Below are 7,365 nucleotides of genomic sequence, written 5' to 3' on the forward strand. Positions count from 1 at the left end.
ACGTTGGCTCTTCTGCTTCTCTCTTGCTTTCTGTCTTCCTCTCTCTCCCCTCCCTCCTCTCTCTCCCCTCCCACCCTCCTCTCTCTCCCCTCCCTCCCTCCCCTCTCTCCCCTCCCTCCCTCCTCTCTCTCCCCTACCTCCCTCCTCTCTCTCCCACCCTCCTCTCTCTCCCCTCCCACCCTCCTCTCTCTCCCCTCCCTCCCTCCTCTCTCTCCCTCCCTCCGCTCTCTCCCCTCCCTCCTTCCTCTCTCTCCCCTCCCTCCCTCCCTCCCTCTCTCCCTCCCTCCTCTCTCTCCCTCCCTCCCTCCCTCCTCTCTCTCCCTCCCTCCCCCTCCCTCCCTCCCTCCCTCCCCTCCCTCCCTCCCCTCTCTCCCTCCCTCCCTCCCTCCCCCCTCCCTCCCTCCCTCCCTCCCTCCCTCCCTCCCTCCCTCCCCTCCATCCCCTCCCTCTCTCCCTCCCTCCTCCCCCCTCCCTCCCTCTCTCCCTCCCTCCCTCCCTCCCTCCCTCCCTCCCCTCCCCTCTCCTCCCACGTCTCCCTCCCCCCCCCTCCCTCCCCTCCCACATCTCTCTCCCCTCCCTCCCCTCCCTCCCCTCCCTCCCTCCCTCCCTCCCTACCTCCCTCCCTCCCTCCCTCCCCTCCCTCTCTCCCACATCTCCCTCCCCTCCCTCTCTCCCTCCCTCCCCTCCCCTCCCCTCCTCTCCTCTCCCCTCCCCTCCCACATCTCCCTCCCCTCTCTCTATGTGTTAATATGGCTGCTGTGAAGACAGAGGTAGGGCTCAGTGTTGGCCTTGCTCTGCAGGTTCGGGGGGGAAAGGAGGGAAGGCGTTTGAAATGCGATTAAGTAATGGACTGTGACCACACTGCAAGCAGTGCATGGAAAAACCTCCACAAATTGGGCCTATTTTAAGAAAAGGGGGTCTCTCTCCATCTCCCTCTCTGATAACGGCCTGCTCTGGGAGGTTTTCCATTGAGCTCAGTAGGTTCTGTACTGACCATGTTGAAAACGGAATAGTGGAATAGTTATTATCCAGGAAGCTTGTTTTAAATGGAGGATATCAAGTCCCCGTCACGGATAAGAGCCCTCATCTGGAAAAACACTACTGTAACTTCCGCGGTCCTCTCTGCTCAGAACAGAGAATCAGAGGTGTCTGCTTCCTCCATTCACTGGAGAGGAATCTGTTAGTGTGTGAGGTAACAACATGTATCAGTGTGGATGTGCTGAGAGCATACGGTCAGTGTGCTGAGAGCATACGGTGGGTCAGTGTGCTGGGAGCATACGGTCAGTGTGCTGAGAGCATATGATGGGTCAGTGTGCTGAGAGCATATGGTGGGTCAGTGTGCTGAGAGCATACGGTCAGTGTGCTGAGAGCATATGGTGGGTCAGTGTGCTGAGAGCATATGGTGGGTCAGTGTGCTGAGAGCATATGGTGGGTCAGTGTGCTGAGAGCATACGGTCAGTGTGCTGAGAGCATATGGTGGGTCAGTGTGCTGGGAGCATATGGTGGGTCAGTGTGCTGGGAGCATATGGTGGGTCAGTGTGCTGAGAGCATACGGTCAGTGTGCTGAGAGCATATGGTGGGTCAGTGTGCTGAGAGCATATGATGGGTCAGTGTGCTGGGAGCATACGGTCAGTGTGCTGAGAGCATATGGTGGGTCAGTGTGCTGGGAGCATATGGTGGGTCAGTGTGCTGAGAGCATACGGTCAGTGTGCTGAGAGCATACGGTCAGTGTGCTGGGAGCATATGGTGGTTCAGTGTGCTGGGAGCATATGGTGGGTCAGTGTGCTGAGAGCATACGGTCAGTGTGCTGAGAGCATATGGTGGGTCAGTGTGCTGAGAGCATATGATGGGTCAGTGTGCTGGGAGCATATGGTGGGTCAGTGTGCTGAGAGCATACGGTCAGTGTGCTGAGAGCATATGGTGGGTCAGTGTGCTGAGAGCATATGGTGGGTCAGTGTGCTGAGAGCATACGGTCAGTGTGCTGAGAGCATATGGTGGGTCAGTGTGCTGAGAGCATATGGTGGGTCAGTGTGCTGAGAGCATACGGTCAGTGTGCTGAGAGCATATGGTGGGTCAGTGTGCTGAGAGCATATGGTGGGTCAGTGTGCTGAGAGCATACGGTCAGTGTGCTGAGAGCATACGGTCAGTGTGCTGAGAGCATACGGTCAGTGTGCTGAGAGCATACGGTCAGTGTGCTGAGAGCATACGGTCAGTGTGCTGAGAGCATATGGTGGGTCAGTGTGCTGAGAGCATACGGTCAGTGTGCTGAGAGCATACGGTCAGTGTGCTGAGAGCATACGGTCAGTGTGCTGAGAGCATATGGTGGGTCAGTGTGCTGAGAGCATACGGTCAGTGTGCTGAGAGCATACGGTCAGTGTGCTGAGAGCATATGGTGGGTCAGTGTGCTGAGAGCATATGGTGGGTCAGTGTGCTGGGAGCATACGGTCAGTGTGCTGAGAGCATACAGTGTGCTGAGAGCACGGTCAGTGTGCTGAGAGCATACGGTGGGTGTGCTGAGAGCATATGGTGGGTCAGTGTGCTGAGAGCATACGGTGGGTCAGTGTGCTGAGAGCATATGGTGGGTCAGTGTGCTGAGAGCATACGGTCAGTGTGCTGAGAGCATATGGTGGGTCAGTGTGCTGAGAGCATATGGTGGGTCAGTGTGCTGAGAGCATACGGTCAGTGTGCTGAGAGCATACGGTCAGTGTGCTGAGAGCATATGGTGGGTCAGTGTGCTGAGAGCATATGGTGGGTCAGTGTGCTGAGAGCATATGGTGGGTCAGTGTGCTGAGAGCATACGGTCAGTGTGCTGAGAGCATACGGTCAGTGTGCTGAGAGCATACGGTCAGTGTGCTGAGAGCATATGGTGGGTCAGTGTGCTGAGAGCATACGGTCAGTGTGCTGAGAGCATATGGTGGGTCAGTGTGCTGAGAGCATACGGTCAGTGTGCTGAGAGCATACGGTCAGTGTGCTGAGAGCATACGGTCAGTGTGCTGAGAGCATACGGTCAGTGTGCTGAGGCATATGGTGGGTCAGTGTGCTGAGAGCATACGGTCAGTGTGCTGAGAGCATATGGTGGGTCAGTGTGCTGAGAGCATACGGTCAGTGTGCTGAGAGCATATGGTCAGTGTGCTGAGAGCATACGGTCAGTGTGCTGAGAGCATACGGTCAGTGTGCTGGGAGCATACGGTCAGTGTGCTGGGAGCATACGGTCAGTGTGCTGAGAGCATATGGTGGGTCAGTGTGCTGAGAGCATACTGTGTGGGTCAGTGTGCTGAGAGCATATGTGGGTCAGTGTGCTGAGAGCATACGGTCAGTGTGCTGAGAGCATACGGTGGGTCAGTGTGCTGAGAGCATACGGTCAGTGTGCTGAGAGCATACGGTCAATGTGCTGAGAGCATACGGTCAGTGTGCTGAGAGCATATGGTGGGTCAGTGTGCTGAGAGCATATGTCAGTGTCAGTGTGTCTGCTGAGAGCATATGGTGGGTCAGTGTGCTGAGAGCATATGGTGGGTCAGTGTGCTGAGAGCATATGGTGGGTCAGTGTGCTGAGAGCATGGGTCAGTGTGCTGAGAGCATACGGTCAGTGTGCTGAGAGCATACGGTCAGTGTGCTGAGAGCATACGGTCAGTGTGCTGAGAGCATACGGTCAGTGTGCTGAGAGCATACGGTCAGTGTGCTGAGAGCATATGGTGGGTCAGTGTGCTGAGAGCATATGGTGGGTCAGTGTGCTGAGAGCATACGGTCAGTGTGCTGAGAGCATACGGTCAGTGTGCTGAGAGCATATAGTGTGCTGGGTCAGTGTGCTGAGAGCATATGGTGGGTCAGTGTGCTGAGAGCATACGGTCAGTGTGCTGAGAGCATATGGTGGGTCAGTGTGCTGAGAGCATCAGTGTGCTGAGAGCATACGGTCAGTGTGCTGAGAGCATACGGTCAGTGTGCTGAGAGCATACGGTCAGTGTGCTGGGCATACGGTCAGTGTGCTGAGAGCATATGGTGGGTCAGTGTGCTGAGAGCATACGGTCAGTGTGCTGCATATGATGGGTCAGTGTGCTGAGAGCATACGGTCAGTGTGCTGAGAGCATACGGTCAGTGTGCTGAGAGCATATGGTGGGTCAGTGTGCTGAGAGCATACGGTCAGTGTGCTGAGAGCATACGGTCAGTGTGCTGAGAGCATATGGTGGGTCAGTGTGCTGAGAGCATATGGTGGGTCAGTGTGCTGAGAGCATATGGTGGGTCAGTGTGCTGAGAGCATACGGTCAGTGTGCTGAGAGCATACGGTCAGTGTGCTGAGAGCATACGGTCAGTGTGCTGAGAGCATACGGTCAGTGTGCTGAGAGCATATGGTGGGTCAGTGTGCTGAGAGCATACGGTCAGTGTGCTGAGAGCATACGGTCAGTGTGCTGAGAGCATACGGTCAGTGTGCTGAGAGCATACGGTCAGTGTGCTGAGAGCATATGGTGGGTCAGTGTGCTGAGAGCATACGGTCAGTGTGCTGAGAGCATACGGTCAGTGTGCTGAGAGCATACGGTCAGTGTGCTGAGAGCATACGGTCAGTGTGCTGAGTGTGCTGAGCATACGGTCAGTGTGCTGAGAGCATACGGTCAGTGTGCTGAGAGCATACTGTGTGGGTCAGTGTGCTGAGAGCATACTGTGTGGGTCAGTGTGCTGAGAGCATACGGTCAGTGTGCTGAGAGCATATGGTGGGTCAGTGTGCTGAGAGCATACGGTCAGTGTGCTGAGAGCATACGGTCAGTGTGCTGAGAGCATACGGTCAGTGTGCTGAGAGCATACGGTCAGTGTGCTGGGAGCATACGGTCAGTGTGCTGGGAGCATACGGTCAGTGTGCTGAGAGCATACGGTCAGTGTGCTGAGAGCATACTGGTGGGTCAGTGTGCTGAGAGCATACTGTGTGGGTCAGTGTGCTGAGAGCATACGGTCAGTGTGCTGAGAGCATACGGTGGGTCAGTGTGCTGAGAGCATACGGTCAGTGTGTCAGTGTGTCTGTGCTGAGCATACGGTCAGTGTGCTGAGAGCATATGGTGGGTCAGTGTGCTGAGAGCATATGATGGGTCAGTGTGCTGAGAGCATATGGTGGGTCAGTGTGCTGAGAGCATATGGTGGGTCAGTGTGCTGAGAGCATATGATGGGTCAGTGTGCTGAGAGCATACGGTCAGTGTGCTGAGAGCATACGGTCAGTGTGCTGAGAGCATACGGTCAGTGTGCTGAGAGCATACGGTCAGTGTGCTGAGAGCATACGGTCAGTGTGCTGAGAGCATATGGTGGGTCAGTGTGCTGAGAGCATACGGTCAGTGTGCTGAGAGCATACGGTCAGTGTGCTGAGAGCATATGGTGGGTCAGTGGCTGAGAGCATATGGTGGGTCAGTGTGCTGGGAGCATACGGTCAGTGTGCTGGGAGCATACGGTCAGTGTGCTGAGAGCATACGGTCAGTGTGCTGAGAGCATACGGTCAGTGTGCTGAGAGCATATGGTGGGTCAGTGTGCTGAGAGCATACGGTCAGTGTGCTGAGAGCATACGGTCAGTGTGCTGAGAGCATATGGTGGGTCAGTGGCTGAGAGCATATGGTGGGTCAGTGTGCTGGGAGCATACGGTCAGTGTGCTGGGAGCATACGGTCAGTGTGCTGAGAGCATACGGTCAGTGTGCTGAGAGCATACGGTCAGTGTGCTGAGAGCATATGGTGGGTCAGTGTGCTGAGAGCATACGGTCAGTGTGCTGAGAGCATATGATGGGTCAGTGTGCTGAGAGCATACGGTCAGTGTGCTGAGAGCATACGGTCAGTGTGCTGAGAGCATACGGTCAGTGTGCTGAGAGCATACGGTCAGTGTGCTGAGAGCATACGGTCAGTGTGCTGAGAGCATATGGTGGGTCAGTGTGCTGAGAGCATACGGTCAGTGTGCTGAGAGCATATGATGGGTCAGTGTGCTGAGAGCATACGGTCAGTGTGCTGAGAGCATACGGTCAGTGTGCTGAGAGCATACGGTCAGTGTGCTGAGAGCATATGGTGGGTCAGTGTGTGCTGAGAGTATACGGTCGTGTGCTGAGAGCATACGGTCAGTGTGCTGAGAGCATACGGTCAGTGTGCTGAGAGCATACGGTCAGTATGCTGGGAGCATACGGTCAGTGTGCTGAGAGCATACGGTCAGTGTGCTGAGAGCATACGGTCAGTGTGCTGAGAGCATAATGTGGGTCAGTGTGCTGAGAGCATACGGTCAGTGTGCTGAGAGCATACGGTCAGTGTGCTGAGAGCATACGGTCAGTGTGCTGAGAGCATATGGTCAGTGTGCTGAGAGCATACGGTCAGTGTGCTGAGAGCATAAGGTCAATGTGCTGAGAGCATACGGTCAGTGTGCTGACAGCATACCGTCAGTGTGCTGAGAGCATACGGTCAGTATGCTGGGAGCATACGGTCAGTGTGCTGAGAGCATACGGTCAGTGTGCTGAGAGCATACGGTCAGTATGCTGGGAGCATACGGTCAGTGTGCTGGGAGCATACGGTCAGTGTGCTGAGAGCATACGGTCAGTGTGCTGAGAGCATACGGTCAGTGTGCTGAGAGCATACGGTCAGTGTGCTGAGAGCATACGGTCAGTGTGCTGGGAGCATACGGTCAGTGTGCTGAGAGCATACGGTCAGTGTGCTGAGAGCATACGGTGGGTTAGTGTGCTGAGAGCATACGGTCAGTGTGCTGAGAGCATACGGTCAGTGTGCTGAGAGCATACGGTCAGTGTGCTGAGAGCATTTGGTGGGTCAGTGTGCTGAGAGCATACGGTCAGTGTGCTGAGAGCATATGGTGGGTCAGTGTGCTGAGAGCATATGATGGGTCAGTGTGCTGAGAGCATATGGTGGGTCAGTGTGCTGAGAGCATACGGTCAGTGTGCTGAGAGCATATGATGGGTCAGTGTGCTGAGAGCATACGGTCAGTGTGCTGAGAGCATACCGTCAGTGTGCTGAGAGCATACGGTCAGTGTGCTGAGAGCATACGGTCAGTGTGCTGAGAGCATACGGTCAGTGTGCTGAGAGCATACGGTCAGTGTGCTGGGAGCATACGGTCAGTGTGCTGAGAGCATACGGTCAGTGTGCTGAGAGCATACGGTCAGTGTGCTGAGAGCATACGGTCAGTGTGCTGAGAGCATACGGTCAGTGTGCTGGGAGCATACGGTCAGTGTGCTGAGAGCATACGGTCAGTGTGCTGAGAGCATACGGTGGGTTAGTGTGCTGAGAGCATACGGTCAGTGTGCTGAGAGCATACGGTCAGTGTGCTGAGAGCATACGGTCAGTGTGCTGAGAGCATTTGGTGGGTCAGTGTGCTGAGAGCATACGGTCAGTGTGCTGAGAGCATATGGT

Source organism: Oncorhynchus keta, unplaced genomic scaffold (assembly GCF_023373465.1).
Source record: "Oncorhynchus keta strain PuntledgeMale-10-30-2019 unplaced genomic scaffold, Oket_V2 Un_contig_5413_pilon_pilon, whole genome shotgun sequence".
NCBI lineage: Eukaryota > Metazoa > Chordata > Actinopteri > Salmoniformes > Salmonidae > Oncorhynchus > Oncorhynchus keta.